The 19,923-nt window shown below is 43.3% G+C and overlaps 1 protein-coding gene across 10 annotated transcripts in view; it reads right to left on the bottom strand.

Annotated features, from left to right (window-relative positions):
- Window positions 1-19,923, bottom strand: part of ANKS1B (ankyrin repeat and sterile alpha motif domain containing 1B) — a 985,090-nt gene that overhangs the window by 181,869 nt on the left and 783,298 nt on the right. The window lies entirely within an intron of this gene.

Below are 19,923 nucleotides of genomic sequence, written 5' to 3'. Positions count from 1 at the left end.
GGCCGGGCAGGGCTTACCGCGCAGGCAGACCCTCGCGGCGAGGGCGACGTGGGCCCGGGCGCGGCGTGCGGGGGCTGCGGGCGCGCGGGAGCGTCCTCCACCCGCACTCGCTCCGGCGCGGCGCCCGGCGCCTCCGGTGTTACTATGGATATCGCTCTCCTCGCCGCCCCCTCCTCGCGCTCCGAGAGGCAGCAGCCAGGCGGCTCCGCACGCGCCCGGGTGCCTGGCTGGGCAGCGGCAGCAGCAGCCGCCACCGCCGCCGTCACTGCTGTCGCCGCTGCCGGGGAGAGGAGGAGGAGGAGGAAGACGGGGCAGAGGCAGTCCTGCTCTACCCCGAGGCCACTTCTGGGTTCCTCCCACGAACCAAACTGCTTCGAGCGCTCCACGCAGAAGCCACAGCGGTCCTCGATATGTAGGGACTGTTGGCACCACCCGAGCGACTGGCGTTCCAGTTCTCAGAGGGGAAGCGATTGGCTACCAATGGACTGGGAGGGTCAGGGTTAAGAACTGGAGTAAGATTTTGATAAGGTTCAAACACCTTTCCCCGGTTTCCACCAAAGTTACCATTGCTCTGCTACCAACAGTTGTAGAAATTCACTTGGGGAAAGGAATCGCTTCAAAATTATGCCAATTAAATGAAATAAATCTGACCTGAAATGACAAGGCTTTTCTTCCTTTAAAAAAAAAAATCCCAATGTTTTTTTTTCCTTGCTCTAATAAAAATAATGTGTGGCTTACATACTGCTTAATACCATAACCTGTGAATGAACATATCTAGCACCCCCCACACACTTCAGTTCTTAGGTGTTTGTCTCCACATTCTTTCCAAAAGTGTGGTTTACCCACTTAGTCTGGGATAAGAACCACAGATAATAACCAACATCTGAAAACAAAGTAACAGCATTCGGTCTGTGAAAAACAGGTTGGAATGAAGGTACTTTTAGTAAAGGTATTTAAGGAAATGTATAACATTATGATGAGTTCCAAACAGCACTAATGATCAACCCGTTGTTTAGGGTACTTTCACTTTCTAAACTTTTAAGAGTATACAGTAAGTCCTCACTTAACACTGTGGACAAGATCTTGGAACTGCAGCAAGAAAGCTCGTGTAACAAAACCAGTTTTACCATCAGCTAATTGATATAAACAACAGTTAAATTCCTATGGCCTTATTATCATTATAACAAAAGGATGTTATTCGAGGACCTGCTTATACACTCATTGCCTTAAAACCAAAGGAAACAAAGATTTTTATCAACTGCAAAACATCAGGCACTAAAATAGAAATGTGAATCAATTCTTGTATAGTAGGTAACCTTTAGTGAGCACATATGGTTTGTCAGGCAATTGTGAATTATCTCACGTAATTCTCACAATTCTATGAGGTAGGTTTTATTATTTTCCTTAATTTTCAAATGAAATAAAAAAGCTTAGAGAGATGTGCATCTAGTAGTTATGGGACAGCATTCACTTCCTTACACAAGAAACACCAAATGTCCACTGTTCTGCCCACCCGCACGTCATTGCTTTTGTGAAGTTCAGGTTAATAGGGTACTCTAAATAGTCACTCTTCCAGCAAGGGGCAGGACCAGGACATAAACCCAGGCCTATCAGGCTCCAGAGTGGGAACATTTAACCATATAGAAGCCACTTCTCACTCACATAAGGAGCTCATGAAGCTTTTTGATTTTATGTCTTACATGTATAGAAAGAGAAAGAGATTGGACGTGACCTGCCTTCTTGAATGGAGCATGTTTGGATAGCTCTGTTTTTTGTGACCAGCAAACTTTCAATGGGTTTGGAAGTCAGGCCATTTAGTTCTATTTCTCACTCTGCAATCCAAACACATGCAACTTGAGGTAGAATAGGTGATTTCCTGGTTTCTCAATCATATGAATGACCCAAGGGCATTACTTTCCTCTGGATATTGTTCTCTGGCAACAATGTTGAGTTATCTCAAAGAGACCTCATTTGTTAGCAATGAACTACAAGCTCTTTAGAAAGGAGTCATGCTATCATTTTTGTATGCTCTAGAGCCATTTGGAGTCTATAGGCCACTTTGTGTCTGTACCACTTCTAGGGGATAATGGAAATCTAATTCTCCGTCAGCATTTGTGTTTGGCTAGTGAAAACTCCTTGAGGGAGCTGGGAGGGAAAGTCGCTGTCCATGGTGGCTGTTACTGATATTCCATTCAGCATAATCAGCTCACACATTAAATACTATACTCCTGGAAATTACCTTTAGCACAGCACTAACAAAATTTGGTGATAACCTCCAGATATGTGTATTAAAACACAAAGGTCTTATCAATGTAATCTCCTACTGGTTGGAGTTAAAACATTAAATAGTTCACAGAAAATGACTTTTTATTCTTTGGCACTAATACAGCCCCTCCTTACAGTAGAAATTTTAGATATTTTAAGGTTCTAGAACAGTATATAAGGATATAAGAGATCATCTTCTGAACCCCTCTTATATTGTAGAAAAGGAAATTGATGCTTAGAATGATTGTCACTTGCCCAAAGACTTACACGAATTAGAGGCAGGAGCAAAACTATTAACACTTGCCACTTGTTCAGACACTTACCATGATACTATGGTACTCCAGGATATTCAATATCAGAATTATTTTTTCGTTCACTTTTTTTGCTAAAAAAAATCAGTCAAGTTCCAATTTATGTTATTTAAAATATAATGTATAGCCTCAATTTCTTTAATTTTGGGGGGGATATCTACATCTTATTTTTTTTTAAGATTTTTTATTGGGGAATTGGGGGGATGGGAACAGTGCTGGGGAATTGGGGGAAGGGGAACAGACAAGTTGCATCGTTTTTGTTCTTCAGTCTAGTTGTGGAGGACGTTGCTTCACTGGTCCAAGTTGGCACCATCATTGCGCTCTTCCCGGGTGAGGCAGATCAGTCGCCAGCTTCTGGACGCCGCTCACTGTGGCTGCTGGCTGCTCACGCTGGCTGTGGGCTACACACAGTAGCCCATGGCAACCCACTGCAGCAGGGGCTGCAGCCCACGCTGTCGCCACCGGCGACTCACAGCAGCCCAGCTCCAGGTTGAGCTGTTGTTCAGCATCTTAGCTGTGGATGCAGTGTCACTGGCCCTCATATGTGGGATCCAAACCGGGGCCCTCTGGCATCCCAAGCCAGTTCTTAACCATTGTGCCACTCGGCCGGCCCTACATCTTATTTTTATACTCTGGTTATATTAAGTAATAAATTGTTCCTTAAAAAAAATGAGCCATTTTAGAACAAAACCTTATGGCACCAATTTCCAACTTCCTTATATTGCCAATGAAAGGTAGAACATTCATTCCATTATAGGTCATCAAGAATGCAATGCTCTCCAACATAAACTGTGTATTTAAAATAGCAATTTTATATCAGAAAGGACTAACATTTGGGATTCCCAAATTTCCTGCATTAAAAAATTATCCAGAAGATCATGTTGAATATTCTAGTCTCATAAAGTCTAATGATGGTGGTAACTTTTCAAAGAGATATGTAACACACATTAGTACTTTTATACAGGTTTAGAGAAATAGAATTACCATAATTTATTCATGCGTTTGGAGGTAGTATTATGCAATAGTTAAGGTCCCAATTTTGGAATCAGACGTATAGGTTCAAGAAATCGCAATTGCACTTAATAGGTTTGTGATCTTGATTAAGTTACTTAGCTTTCTTAAGCCTCAGCTTTCCAATTGTAAAATAAATATGATAATAGTGGAAACTACTTCATAGAGTTGTGGTTAGGAGGAAGTGAGATTACCCATGGGTGGTGGTCTTTTTGATATGCCAATTTGACCAGGTTATAATCCCTAGTTACTCAAGCACACACCAATCTAGGTTTTATTGTGAAGGTATTTTGTTGATGTGATTAAAGTTCATAATCAGTTGGCTTTAACTAAGGGAAATTATCCTAGTTAATCTGATCCAACTAGTTGAAAGGCCTTAAGAGCAGAACCTAGGCTTCCCTGAAGAAAAAGAAACTCCATCTAGGGAATGGCTATTCAAGATGGTAAATGCTGTGCTTGCCTTCTCTCATGACTGCATTAATTACAACTAAACTACAGAACAACCATCATTGAGAATCACTTGAAGTCTAGGTGAACAGAAGTCCTACAACTAAGGACATCAGAAGAAGCCACCTCGAGACTGGTAGGAGGGGCAAAAACACCAAATGGGCTGGTCCCGCACTCACGTGTGACTGTTAAAAATTGGGAGGAATATCTAAGCTGCGGAAGTTCCCCCCTCAGAGGAATTAGGGGTCCCAGTCCCACACCAGGCTCCCCAGCTCAGGGTTCCAGTGCCAGGGGAGAAGTCCCATAACTTCTGGCTGTAAAACCAGTGGAGATTGTGGTTGAGTGAGACAGAGGGCAGCTGCAGTTACAGGCACTCCTCTTAAAGGACCCATGCATAGACGTACTTGACAGATTCACTCAATCTAAGCTACAGTGATTGGGAAGTAGCTCGAAAGAAAGGCGCCAGGGACATATAGGGAGGAACTGAGTTGTCTGGCTGCAGGGTGAGGGCTAGAGGGTCAGCTTTCTTCCAGATAAAATTTCTTAGTTTCTTAGTTGAGCCCTCCCCCTACTGGCTTGCAGATGAAGGCAGTCACCATATCTGAGCCCCCATCAACCTAGCTAACACTGTTCATCCACCTTGCCCTCGAGATTCCCTGAGATTCCACCCCACTAAAGCGGCAGGCCCACCCATGCTGCTTCCAGTGGCTTTTCCATACAAATGGCCTATCTTGGCTCATGTTGCAGATTTTCCTAAAATCTCTCAAAGGTTCACAAACCCCAAACAGGCAGCACCTGGCTTTGGTATGTCTTGTACCTCTTGATAAACAGCACAAAGCCTGGAATTAGAAGGAACTGGCCTTGGTTTGTGGCTTGGCTTCTCAAGACACCTCCAAGCTCAGCATGGGTGGTGGCCATTTGCAGATTGCTTTGTGGCTCATGCCAGGTGGCCCTGGGCAGGGCACAGGCTGTGGCTAAATTTGGCCTTCAGCAGGGACCATCCCAGGAAGTCCCAGGGATGGCACACCTATTGGCCAGCTTTGAACAGAGTTGGAGCATCACATGGTCACCTGTAAGGATAACATACCCAACGGACAGACTGGGCAGGCACCAAAGCCCTGCTAAAGCAAATCTTGCTCTGTAGGGTCAGCCACTTTACAATAGTTCCTCTACTGTAGTCACAGCCAGTCTTCAAAATCAATCAGCCTGAGGGTCAATCCCTCCCATTGACCTGCAAACAGCAACCAAGGCTCAACTACAACAGGAAGATACACACACAACCCACACAAGGGACACACCTGGAGCACCCAGCTGAGGTGACCAGGGCGACTACACCACTGGGCACCACAGGACATCTACTACATAAGGCCACTCTACCAAGACTGGGGACATATAGCAGCCCTACCTAATACATAGAAACAAACACAGAGAGGCAGCCAAAATGAGGAGACAAAGAAACATGTCCCAAATGAAAGAACAGAACAAAGCTCCAGAAAAATAACTAAATAAAATGGAGACAAGCAATCTTCCAGACAAGAGTTTAAAACACTGGTTATAAGGATGCTCAATGATCTCGGTGAGGACTTCAACAAAAAGATAGGAAACATAAAAATGGAGACAGAAAACATAAAAAAGAACAAATCAGAAATGAAGAATATAATAACTAAAATGAAGAATACATTAGAGGGAATATCAACAGACTAGATGAAGCAAAGGATTGAATTAGTAATTTAGAAAATAAGGTAGCAGGAAACACCTGATCAGAACAGCAAAAAGAAAAAAGAATCCAAAAAACAAGGAGAGTTTAAGGGGCTTATGGGACAACATCAAGCGTACCACTATTCACATCATAAGGTTACCCAAAGGAGATGATAGAGAGCAAGGAATTGAAAATCTGTTTGAAGAAATAATGACAGAAAACTTCCCTAACCTGGAGAAGGAAATAAATATATAAGCCCAGGAAGATCATAGAGTCCCAAACAAGATAAACCCACAGAGGTCCACACCAAGACACATCATAATTAAAATGACAAAAGTTAAAGACAAATTAAGAATCTTAAAAGCAACAAGAGAAAAGCAGTTCGTTACCTACAAGGGAGTTTCCATAAGGTTATCAGCTGACTTCTCAACAGAAAGTTTGCAGGCCAGAAAGGATTGGCATGAAATATTCAAAGTGAAGAAAAGTAAGGACCTACAACCAAATTATTCTACCCAGAAAGGCTATTATTTAAAATCAAAGGGAGATAAACAGCTCCTCAGACAAGAAAAAGCTAAATGAGTCCATCACCACCAAACCAGTATTACAAGAAATGTTGGAGGGACTTCTACAAGGAGAAGAATAAAAAAATAAAAATATGAATAATAAAGCAACAATAACTACATATCTATTGACAATTACTTTAAATGTAAATGAATTAAATGCTCAATCCAAAGATAGGGTGGATGAATGGATATGAAAACAAGACCCGTACATATGCTGCCTACAAGAGACTCACTTCAGATGAAAAGACACACACAGGCTGAAAGTAAAGGGAGGGAAAAAGATATTTCATGAATATGGAAACAAAATTAAAAAGCTGGAGTAGCAATACTTATACCAGACAAAACAGGCTTTAAAGCAAAAGCTGTAACAAGAGAAGGACTCAGTAATTCCACTTCTGGGTATTTATCTGAAGAAACCCAAAATGCTACTTTGAACGTGTGCATCCATATGTTCATTGCAACACTGTTTACAATGGCCAAGATGTGGAGGCAGCCTGGTGTCTGTCAATGGATGATTGGATAAAGAGTAGGTGGTACATACACACAATGGAATATTTCTTGGCCATGGAAGAGAATGGGTTCTTGCCATCTGTGATGGCATGGATGGACATGGAGGGTGTTTTGCAGAGTGGAATGTCAGACAGAGGACAAGAGATGCAATGTGATTTTGCTTATATGTAGAATCTTAAGAACAAAATAAACAAACAGACAAAACAGAAACAAACTCACAGATACAGAGAACATTTTGATGGTTGCCAGATGGGAGGAAAGTTGGGGGGCAGGGTGAAAAAGGGGGAAGGGATTAAGAAGTACAAATTGGTAGTTACAAAATAGTCATGGGGATATAAAGTAAAGCATAGAGAATATATTTAAAAATATGGTAATAATTATGTATAGTGCTGGGTGGGTACTAGACTAGTCAGGGGGATCACTTCTTAAATTATATAAATGTCTAACCACTATGCTATACACCTGAAATTAATATAAAATGATATTGAATGTCACCTGTAAGTAAAAAATTTATGAAGGGGAATAAGAGGTCCAAATTTCCTGGTATAAAACACATAAGTCACGGGGATGTAATATACAGTACAGGGAATATAGTCAATAATATTGTGATAGCATGGTACAGTGTCAGACAGTTGCTGGACTTACCATGGTGATCACTTCTTTAGGTATATATATGTTGAATGACTATGGTGTACACCTGAAACTAATATAACATTGTATGTCAGCTGTATTTTAATAAAAATTTAAAAATGAATAAAGATTAGAAAGGAAAATAAAAACTCATAAAGAAACTCCGTCTATTATATGGACGTCAGTTTCAACCCCAGCCTTAGAGTTCCAGCCTGCCCTTTCTCATGGGCTACCCTATGGATTTTCAGACCTGCCTGGCCAAGCCCCCACAATCACTTGGGCTAATTGATTGCAATAAATCCCTTAGTATATATCTCCTACTGGTTCTGTTTCTCTGAATTGAACCCTAACTGATACACTTTGTTATAAAATTAACTAGTACCTGGCACATAATAAGCACTCTAAAAAATGTTAGCTAAAATGTTTTTTTTAAAAAAGCCTTTATTGAACACCTTTCAATTCATAGCATTGAGGCATACCTTACACTCTCATAAAAATGCCTGAGATTTCTGAAACAGAATAGGAACACACACCTATGACCTTCAGTGCTAGTAAACCCAACCAGGAAGGGGTTTAATGTTTTAGTAAAATTTCCAGGAAAAGAAGGGAAATGTGCCAACGGGGTTGATTATTCCTTCTGGAGCTATGTAGGGAATTATTCAAGTCTAATATGAGGACTGTTTTCTGGCTGAGGAAGACAATGAACAAAAAGGCAGGCAGGCACTCATCTCTCAGCTGACCTGTATCTATTTAGCACCTGAAACTAGGAAAGTCAATGTTCATGGATCAACCATGAAATTCCATGATGCAATACAAATTCACCTATGACTGTTGGTCTTAAGCCAATTAGAATTATATACTTAGGAGAACTGCTTTGAGATTCTTGAAGGAAGAATTACTTTTATATTTAAGAATATTAAAGTAAAAGGTCTTTCTTATCTCAGCATTAGCTTATCTTAGAAATCTACGTTATTATATCTTGCAGCTTTTAGCTTGTTTTGAGCATTTTTAAGCAAAGAAAGAGTACTTTAAAAACATCATTAAGAAGCAGGCATGGCACAAATCTACTTATAGAAGTTGCCTCTGTCCTTTAGGATTATCACTGCAAACGTAAAATTTTAAGCTGGAACTATCTCAGAACAGTAAACAAAATCCATCAAGGTAGCCTCAGGTATAAAAAGTATTAAAAGATGATTGGGGAAGAGAGGGAGGGAGGGAGGGAGGGAGGGAGAGAGAGAGAGAGAGAGAGAGAGAGAGAGAGAGAGAGAGAGAGAGAGAGAGAGAGAGAGGACCTTTTGACTTTATACTAAAGCTCTCATAACTTAGAGTCAATTTTATAGAATGTGCATGCTTTGAATTGTGTGTTTGTGTCTGTGCATGTGTGTGTGTGTGTATTTGCTAGGAGGAGCTATCTCATAATCTCTTATGCTAGATCAGTGATTTTTAAAAAAGTAGTGATATAAAAATACTTCTACTCATTATGCCAGGATTTATTAAATGTCTATGATATCAAACATTGAGCTGGGTGCTGAGGGATCGGAAGGTGGACTAGAGATGGACTTTGTAGAAATCTTTCTCTGGGTAACTCATTTATCCTTATGGATTTCAACTAACATGTAATTCACTCCAGAAAAGTTTTTACACATATCTTGCCCTGTACTGGACTAGACAAAATTCTTTTGTTCTCACAGTAATTTTGTTTCCCCTAATATAACATTTATCATTCTTTTTGGGGGGGAGGTAATTATTTGTTTACTTGTGGATCTCCCCATATGACTGCATGAAGTCAAGGACCCTGCTTATGTAATGCTCTATTTACACTTGGCTTCCGACTCCCAATAAGTGTTAGGTAAACATTTATTGAACAAGTGAAAGAAAGCTAGGGACATGTTGAATTATAGAAGCTCTCCAAATAGTCGCATGCAGAAAGCACATAGAATATAGACCTGGAGAGAAATGAGGGCATGCAACACAGATGTGCTATCAGCTGATTCCTGGTAGTTGGAAGGCCTGGGCGTGGACTGTCATCAACTAGAACCACATGTAGAATTATGAAGGGTTTGAGGTCAGAACTCAGGGCGGCACCCACATTTTTCATTTTACATTGTGGGATGGATGCTACGTGGCCCACTGGTGAGGATAGAAAAGTTTCAGGAAACCTGAGCCCCAAATAAATCTTTGGAACCATGTGAACAAGTTTCTAATAGATATTTCAGAACTAAGCTATTGTAGAGATAGAAGCATTATGAATATGGATTTACGATCATGACTTTGTGGAATTTTACCTTCCAATATATACAGAAAGCAGGGCTTTGAATTTTGAAAAAAAAAAAAGTTGGTGTATGTGTAGATAGAAGGAACGGGACACGAATCAGGGAGAGAGAGAGAGAGAGAGAGAGTCTTTGTAATGGTGAAGCCACAGAACGGAGCTCCACAAAGTGTCAGGCATCAGGGAGTCTCTGAGTGGTGGAAAGGCTTGTGTGGCTGTTGGTGTGTGTCCGCCATAGAAACAGCGTGGTTCTTCTTTAGACTCAGTGCTTGCTTGTCATAATGAGGCAAGGCATAAGCCAACTTCCAACACTTACAGGTTCTGTTATTTGTATTGCACGACCATACTGTTGCTGTGGAAAAAATGCCTTTATTTGAATAGCAAATTTAAAACAACGTATAGAGTACCTACTCACCATGGGCATATGTACAGATCTGACGCCCAAGTGAACACGACCCAGACTGAGCAGAAGGAGCTGACACTTTTTCCTGGAGGCAAGCAGGCTTGGAACCCAGGGGGGATGGACGTAAACACGGAGGCCCATCTGCCAGGAACGTTCTGCCCCAGTCTTCAGAATTAAGATCGAGGGACTTCTTCTGGATGTTAACTTACATTCAAATCCCGAGTCACAGACAGCTCCAGTGAGCCAGAGCTAAGACATTTGCTTGCAGCCTCTGCTTACAAGCAGCCCCTGAGAGTCCATTTCAGCCACACAGCACAGGTAGGTGTTAACTATCTTGTCCTTCTAACACCTTTAACCAACAGACCAGCTGTGCTCAACCCTCGGAGCAACTTTCAAGGTTAGCCCCGAGAGGAGAACGCTCCAGTAACCTGATCTTGATGTCTGCTTCACTAAGTGGCTCTACATTCCAGATGTCCCAGGATGGCCCTCTTTAAAAAGTCAGACCACGAGACTTGATTTTGGTTCAAAAAAATATGGTTTATAGCATATTGGAGACTCATATTTGCAGTTCTCCAGGAGGAAGTATAATGTGTAGAAAAAGGCTGCGGGCTCAGACCTGGAGTGAAGTCTGACTCTGTCATTTACTGGTTGTAGACCAGGAGCAAGATGCTTAATCTTGCTGCACCTAAGTTTGTGTGTCTGTAAAATAGGGATAATTGTTCTTTAAGGATTGAATGGACGCACTCATGTAAAAATACAGCACAGTACCGGGATCACAATAGCTTCAACCACAGAATTAAGTGCACCCTAGTATTAATTCAAAAACCTTTAGGATCGAGAGGCCACTCCATCTTATCAACTGAACTAAATAACAAAGCTCCCTCCCGCAGCACCTTCTAGTGTGCTTATGAGCTATGTAAGTGAGGGAGGGCCCATGCACCTGGGAGTGGACCGTAACTTTTTATTTTGTAAATTCATAAAAAAGGTTCCCCCACCCCCACCCCACACACAGGATTTTGTGGAGGGCAAGATAGCCTATCATTTCGTGGTGATTATATATATCATTATGCTAATTCTCCAGCAATACACATCAAGGGTGTTGAAATATACTAGAGGGACAAAGGGAGGAAGAATTACATAATAACTATTAAAAATAATGTTGGGTTGGAATAACTGAATTTCTTGTTCAACATCCAGTCCCTCTACTTGTGTTATCAATAGTCTGATTTTTCCCTGGGGACCTATCTCTTCAGTCCTTTGCCATGAAATCCTAGAAACTCCTAGAAGAACTGACCAGGGAGGAAACCCATGATCCACTGGCCAATGAGGGGATTCCATCACTCAGTCACAGTGGTTCGTTCAGGAAGGGCCAGGACCAAAAACGCTGTTGGAAATATTGGAAAAGAGGAGTTCTCTTTTCACTGACGTTTCTGAGTTGGTGACACTGGCATTGCCAGGGTGCTGAGCTTAATGCCTGGAGCTGCCGAGGGCCATCCTTTGGAGGGGGTCTGCCCAAGGCTGAAGACAGGGCCCAGGATGCAGAGCAGAGATATGGAGCGAGAGGTTAAGAGATGCCAGTGATAGCTTTTGAGGGTCTGGGTCCAGTCATGCCTGAAATTGCTAGATATTTCCTAGTTGACAAAAATGTATCCACACACTATCTCAACTAATCCTCCAAACAACAGCCCAGAAATTAGTATTGCTACTATTGTTTCTGTTTTATAGCTGAAGAAATGGACGGAGTCCCTGAGAGAGTCATTGACTTGCTCCAGGTCACACAGCTAGTGAGTAGGAAACCCATGGCTGGAATTCAAAATTCCTACCTCCAAGGGTCATGTGTTTTCTGCATGACATCACAGCTACTGCACTGGGCAAGCTGCTATGAGGAGGGCCTTTGTTAGAGCAGTGACTGAGCACAGCTTTGCTCTGAGACATTCCCTCCCTCGCAGAGCAGTGCCCAGCCTGACACTTGGTGGTAGTGCCTGCTGTCACCCTCACTGGCTCACATGAGAAAGAGCCCAGGAAAGAAGGAACAAGGGCTCCCTGGAGGTTCTGGCAGGGAGTGTGGGGGCGGGGCAGATGCTCCACTAGACCCTTTAGCCCACTCCCTTTCTTTAGAACACTAGGGCAGGGTCTACAAGTGCAATGCTGGGAAAATCCACTCAACCTGCTAGGCCAACACACTCTGTCAGGACCTAGAATAGGAAGCACCAGCGTGCCCTAGGGCAGAAATGTCTGGGTAGGAATAAGGTGGGAAGCCACACTAACTCTTTCAGGCCATTAGCCTATCATTTAGTAAATTACTACTTTGCTCTAAATGGGTCCCTAGTGGGTATGGAGGGTGAGAATATCCTAATGTGCATGTTTCCCCTTTCTCCCAGCTGCTTTTTCCAATTATGATGTGGACCGAGAAGTTGCTTAATAACTGCTTTGTTCTGATACCCAAAATGCCCCTGCAGATCTGTTATATTGAAATGTGTGGAATCAAATCTACTCATATGGGTAAGGTTGGGAGCTGCAGCCCAGAACCCATAGGACCAAGGAGTGACCCAAGGCACTGGGACAACCCTGATTTTCAAGTTCTGAGTTAATGGAAGAATTGTGACAGAGAACCCCATGCTCCTGGAGGCCTGGGGTGGTGGGTGGACGTGGGGCAGATGCTGTGGAAAGTTCCTGTGTGGGGATTCCTTTTTCCTGCTTAGAAGGGAGGATCTGCTATTCTGATCTGAGGAGGACTTGAGGTCTCTGCCTTGGCATATCTGTTACAGGGGAGATTTCTGGGAAGGGCAAGTATGTTCCCTGAAAACGCTGGTTTCACCCTATCACTCTGCATGCATGGCCACCTTCCATTGAAGGAGATGGCGGGGGCAGTGGGGGGAACAAATACATCAGAGCGACAGTGTGGTTACTAAGTAAATGCCCAACAGAGTTGCTAGGGTGTGTGACTCCAGTGATTCCAGCAATAATGCTTCACAGTCTATAGCATTAAAAGTTTTGACGCATTTGCGTGTTCGTGGCTGATTAGGGCTGGCTTCATGGGCAGGTGACTGACCAGTGCTGTACCACAGGGTCTGGCTCTCGGAACGGCCCCAAACTTGGCTGAATGTTCTGCAGTCCTGCAATTCTCGATAATTTTCACTCGAATTTATATTTTGTACCTAAAGTCTGATGGGATACGGAGCATGTGCTGGAGCTTCGAACCTCAGCTCGTGCGAGTCTTGCCGCCCTGGGATGAGTGTTTGGCTGTCTGCTCCCCACCTCCAAGGCCCAGCTTGCACCACCCTCTCTGGCTCACCCCATAAACAGTGCTGCCCTTTGCCTGGGGTAGCAATCAAGTGGCACTGACAGGGGTGGGCAAGGGGCTGGCCTCCATTCAGCCCTTTTCCTCCTTTCTCCCCTAGTGGTCGTGGTGGGTTTTGGCATGGAGGGTCACCCACCCTGTGGCTTTTTGTGGGTAGGTGAGTCAACAGCCATCCCTTTCCCGAGCTGCAATTCAAGCCATGTTTGGTGGGCAACATGGTAGGTGACCATGCAAAAGCTTCCATTCACAGCATATTGTCCTAGAGACTGTTATCGCTTGGGGATGGGGGGAGGAGGGGTCATTCTCCTGCCGTAGGTTGGGGGAATAGCTTTGACTTCCCTGCCCCTGGCCAGGCCCCATATTTTCATTTTGTACTAGTCCTGCAAATGATGTAGCAGGCCCTGTCACGGACATTCGTGATGATAGCCATGACGCTAGGTAGGACGAGGGTGTCACCGCTATTACATCTTCTGCTATTACGGCTCCTGCTTGTGGAGGCCACCACGACCTTTCCTGTGACTTGCACTAGGCAAGCTCGTACAACCTGTCATCCGCTTTAGTCCTCAAAACAAGTAAGCAAGGTAGGGCTTGCACATTGGGGCAGTTCCCTAACTTCTCTGAGTTTCATGTCTTCATTTGTAAAACTGGTACAATAATGCCTACTTCATAAGGATTAATTAAGTAAGATGGTGCGTGTATAGAGGGATGGAGAAAATTTTATTCACCTGCATTCAGAATGATATTTGTTTGGAAGAAATATTTTGATAAGCTGTATGAGAAGGGTGACCTCCCCCCCGCCCCCCATGGAACATACTCAGGTAACTCAAGAAGGCTGCTTCACTTTATGACAAGGATCGGAGTTCACATTGCTCCCTGGACGAAGGTGATGAAGAAAGAGGAGTCGCTGAGGGAAAGTCTTCATGGGGAAACAGAACACTAGTGACTGTACATCCTTTAGAAAATGGAATAGGGGGCTTTAAATAGTTTGTGTTGCGTTTATGCTATATTGCCCCCTTCCCCATCTCCATGAAATCTTCAGTAAAGACAAAGTAACCAACTAATGCTTTTGTGTGTGATTAATCGGGGGAGGGAAGTCTCAAAGAGGTATCGAGGTTTGCATCCATGTTGGCACAAATGAAAAGAGACAACATGTGTGGATACACGTGCCAGGAGATGAGCATAGAGCTGATGCTGGGTTATGACATTATTCTTGGATTGTTTTTCCTGAGTGATCTCACTTTTCGTGCAGGCCAGGCATTTGGGGTGTGTGTGTGTGTGTGTATGTGTGTGTGTGTGTGTGTGTGTGTGTGTGTGTGTGTGTGTGTGTGGCGGGGGGTGGGGATGACAGCAGCTATGTAGATTCTGTTTAGTTTATATTTTTCTTGTTTTTTTAAATTAAATTTATTGGGGTGACAATGGTTAGAAAAATTACATAGGTTTCAATTGTTTACTTCTATAATACATTATCTCTATATCACATTTTCCCACAAGCCCCACCACCAGGCTCTGCACACAGTGGACACTCAAATGTTGAGGGCTGATCAAGATGAGTAGTAACTCCCAAGGGAAGGAAACTGATATGCTTTTGTATAATCATTTCAATGTAGGAATTAGTCTCTCCAGTTTACAAATGAGTTATCTGAGGCTCAGAGAGGCTAAGATACTTGCCTGGGGTCACACAGCTGCTAAGTGTCAGAGCAGAGATACAAACCCATGCCCAATGCTTGATGGTTCCCTGGTCAATGAAACTTTTGCAGACTATCTGGACTGTTGGTGTCATATAAACCAAGCATTACACATATATGTATATTCTAAAACCCCACTGAAAACAGAATAAGACAAATGAACTTTCAAAGCATTCCCAGACAAGAAAAAGTTTTCTTTTTAAATGGGTGGAGGAAGAACAAGAGCATAAGAAATGACAATAGCATAACTCAGTTATCCCTTAGATAACTGTAGGATTATACCAATATTGGTCCTTGGACTGTAATGACACCAAAAAGGAAAAATGTACCAGGCAGATGCAACCCATTGTGCAAGAAAAGGCTGACTCGAATGTGTCTAAAAGCATGGTTCTTCCTTCAGCCAAGTCAAGTCCAAAGGAGCTCATGAATAATTGGCTGCAGCTACTCTTTCAGCAAGTGCCAGCTCTCTCTGCTCAGGTTGATACATCTCCAAACCTCAGGGAGTCGGGAATCAGCTGCCAGCGGCCAATGGGCTTCTGAGCATTCATAACCAGACCAGGTGCTGATTCATCAAGCTAGTTAGCAGCCTGTGGGCCTCAGTTAGCTGGGAAGGTAGAGGTTTTTAACTCTTTTCCTGATAGACTCTGTGCCTATCTGTGCTTTTTAAACAAGGTTCTATCAGCAACCCCTTCTCTTCCTCCACCCCACAGCATTTAGAATTCAAAAGGAATGAGGCTAAAAGGAAATTCAGGTTTGCTCTAAATAAGACAGAGACTACGAAAACAAAAGAAGTGAAGTCTAACATACGTATATAGTGTATACATACTGGTTTTCCCCAAGCTGTGTATATTCATTTTAGTAAGCATAACATCAGCACAGGATGAATTTTCAAAAGTGTTTGCTCTTGTTGATGATGATATTTAAGACATAAATAATAAACAAAAGGAGGAAATGGAACAGAATCATGAGGAAGCAAGAGATATACCTTGTTGGCACCTCCAATGCATTTAGTCATCAGGGTTGCAAAAGGGCAGAAGAAACAGAATTAGCTTCCATGGAAAATACAGAGAACACATTGAGAGTTCACAAAAATGGAAAACATACTTTAATTAGGAGATGAGGGTGATGGAATACATCAGAAGTAGCGTCATTGCAAATGGTCAGACTTACAAACCAATGTGTACATCAGGAGAGGAGCAAATCCAGTGGATTTTAATAAATTTGTGAAAACTTGTAAATAGTGCATTTAAAATTGCTTTTAATGTGATGATCAAACAGTAAAATAGAATCAAGAATCAAGGAAACGAACACCACTCCAAATGTCTTCATTGACACCCAGAGAAGCATTCTACAGCCAATTGACTCAATATTTCTGACTCTAGTGTGGTTTTTTGTTTTGTTTTGTTTTGTTTTTTAATCATGGACCCAAGAATGTGCAATGGAGCAGAGTCAACGTGTGATCTGGAATTACGGAATAACTCCAGAAGTGCTCTTGTCCTTGAAGTAGCCACATCAGAAAACCACAGAGAATGGTAAGGCTGAATGCTGCCAGAAGTCTTAAAACACAGAGGTAACATTTATGAAGATGTCTGCACAAGCTCTCTCTCTCAACATATGGGGAATTGAGGAAGGGCTACAGGATTTCAATGCCACCCCCATCACCACCATCTGGAGACAAAAATCCTGCAGTAGATTTTCTTTTAACTGTGATATCGAACTGATGAACTTTGTATTAATGACAAGATCTGAGCCAAAGTTCCCTTGGACTCCTTACTATAAGACTGTTCATGGCTTGAAGCTGAGGTTACAAAACAGATTTCTGCCTCTGTGAGGAACAGCTGTCATTGTATTTGTAGAACCAAGCAGTCAAGATGATGAAATAAGATGAATCCAGAGTCTCCAGGGACCTAAAGAAAGCATTACACAGCCTAGGAGGGTCTGGATGTACTGGCTATAATGTAAACTGCATCGGCCCAAGAAATGAATCCACATGCTGAGATTATGAGCACAAATCTTCCCCCACATATTCATGGAGTAAAAACATAGTGAGTGGTTCCTTAGGAGGGAGCAGGGGCACGGACTTGATTGCTTTTTGTTGTAAGAAAATAATACACTACCCTGGACTAGAATCAATTTCAGGACTGTGGTCTTTGAAACAGAAGACAGCGCTTTATCCAGGGTCAATGAGCCACTGGATTTATGCCAAATGATAATTCTCCATAATGCTTCCTACAGCCTTTCGTGTGTGAAGCAGATGAGGTCACAAGTTTATTCTATGGCCCCAGGTACATTGACTCTGGTGGTTGCCCTAGAAAAACAACTCCCCTACTACCTACCCACTTCGTGCAACACAGTCTCCCTATGGTCTGGTCGGAGCTAACCCTCAAGTTCTTCCTGCCTAAGTCATTTCTTATAAGCAAATGAAGAAAGAAGCTTATGATCCCAATGACCTCTCTACCCTTCACTCTGGTCTCTCCTCGCCTGAACCCTCTGCCCCACCTCCGAGAAATGCCAAGACTTGGTGCCTCTGCCTGTGGGACTCCAGCATCTTCCCACCAATCCTCTGCCTGGAAATCTGTTCTTCCTTTATGCGTGACCTTCTCCTGTAAAGCTTTCCCTGATAATCACAGCAAACACACAACATTTACTTGGTACCAGGTACACTTCAAAATCCTTCATTAACATATTTAATTCTCACCAGAGCCTTACTAAGTAGGTACTATTATAGTATCCATTTTAGAGATAGAGAAACTTAAAGGCAGAGAGGTTAAACATGTATTCAAGGTCACTGGTAAGTGGCAGAGCTGAGATGAGGAACGGAGACGGCCAGGCTCTGGAGGGTTAGTTCCTCACTACTGCTCAGAGCAGAGTGGTCCCTAGAGCAGCCTGAGTGCACACCAACGACCTGGCACTGTAGTCATGTTTACAGCCCTCCCCTCTTTCTTTGCTCTCTAATTCAGTTCATCCTTCAACATTCAGCCCAAGCATCATCTTCTCTTTCCGTTCAGCCTTGCTGATCCTGTTCCCGAGCCTGGGTGTGGGGCGCCCTCCATTGCCCGCACTGTGCTTCTCGGTGCTGGAGCTGAGCAGCACGTGTGTTTACCTCCCTGCCTCCCCCATGAATCCATCCAGGGATGGTATCAAATGTGATGGTAAATAGCACAGTGCCTGGCATATAGAACTGTTGCTAATAAATATTTACCTGTGTGATGGATGGACAGCTCCATTTGGCAACTCTGGTTTCCAGCGTTCACAAGCCGGTTAAGAACAAAAGGGATTCTCTCACAAATCCTGGGAGAACCACGACAAATGCTTAGCTCCAGTTCAGAGAGAAGCAAGACTATTTATCACTCAGGGGCTCAACATTACGTGACCTGGACTTCATTTTTCCTCACGGCTTAGATTTGTAGAACTTTAGACTGGAGGGGCCCTTGGAGATCACTTAGTCCAGGCATTACAAACTGGTAGCCTCAAGATAGGTTTGACTTGACAGACTGTTATTTGTTTCTGTTTTTATTAGAACAACTATAGGCAGGGCATTTACCCTTTTATTTCTCTACATTCTGCATCATATCCTACCATAAAATACCACTTCACTCTTTTATATCATCTTCATGACCCTTTAAGGCATTTGAGTATGAAACATCTGATTTTAGCCCAACCCCTTTTTTTGTCTCCTTTTACAGCCAAGTCTGTACTTGTGGTCCCCAATTTTCTCACTTAACCCATTCCAATCAGGTGTTTATTCCACCCTCTACTGATGTGTCAAAGTGACCAATGACCTCCATCTTGCTATATCCAGCTGCCAGCTCTGACCTGAGACCCTCCTCCCGGCTTTCAGAACCACACCCTCCTGTTTTCCTCCATCTTCTCTGGCCTCTCCTTCTCTGTCTCCTTTGCTAGTTCCTCTTCATACTCTCAACCTCTAAATACTGGCTGCCCCAAGGTACAGCCCTTGTCCTGCTTCTGTCCTCGACCTGCTCTCATACCGTTGCTGATCTCATTGAGGCTCACGGCCTTACAGACCATCAACATTCTGGCGCTTTCTCAACATGCATCTCCAGCCCACTTGGTTGTCCAGTGGGCTTGTGCAACTTAAATCAGAAACAAACTCCTGATTTCCACCCTAAATCTTCTCTCCTTCTTGTCCCCCCCATGTCAGTTCAGGGTATGACCCTCTTATCAGCTGCTCAGGCTAAAACCCATGGCTCGCCCATCATTGCTCCCTTTCTATGATGCCGTATCCAAAGCCTCAGCAATCACTTCTCTCCTCAGATCCTACAGCACCTCCCTAGTTATTTCCAAGTCAAAGCCAAAGGAAATCTTTGTTTTGGTCGACAGGGGCCTTGATATGCCACCCCCAACCTTATTCCCACCTCTACCTTCATTTCTCTGGCCGCTTTTCCTACCGCTTTCCCCTTGTTGACCTGCTTTGGCCACACTGGCCTCCCTGCTGTTCATTGAACTCTCCAGGCACGCCCCTACCTCCAGTCTTCACATTTTCTGTTTCCTCTGCCTGGAACATGCCCACCCCAACCTTCCTCCACCCCCCCCAGGTATCTCCATGGGTTGTTCTCTCACTTCCTTCATGACCACACAAACGAACCTTCTCCCTGAGGCCTTCCTAGACCCACCTCATTTAAAATGGACTCCCCTAAGACCACTTCATAGACGGTGTAGAGGCCTGACCACTGCACTGTATATCTGAAGCTGCTGTTGAATAATATTGTATGTCAACTATAATTTAATACATATATAGTCATGGGAGGTGGAGTATAGTGTGGGAATGGAGTCAATGGAATTGTAATAGACAGGTATGATATCGGGGG

This window comes from Hipposideros armiger, unplaced genomic scaffold, assembly GCF_001890085.2.
Source record: "Hipposideros armiger isolate ML-2016 unplaced genomic scaffold, ASM189008v1 scaffold_63, whole genome shotgun sequence".
In the NCBI taxonomy this organism is placed as follows: Eukaryota; Metazoa; Chordata; class Mammalia; order Chiroptera; family Hipposideridae; genus Hipposideros; species Hipposideros armiger.
The sequence above is the reverse complement of the archived record's forward strand: the minus strand, read 5'-3'. Positions and strand labels throughout refer to the sequence as shown.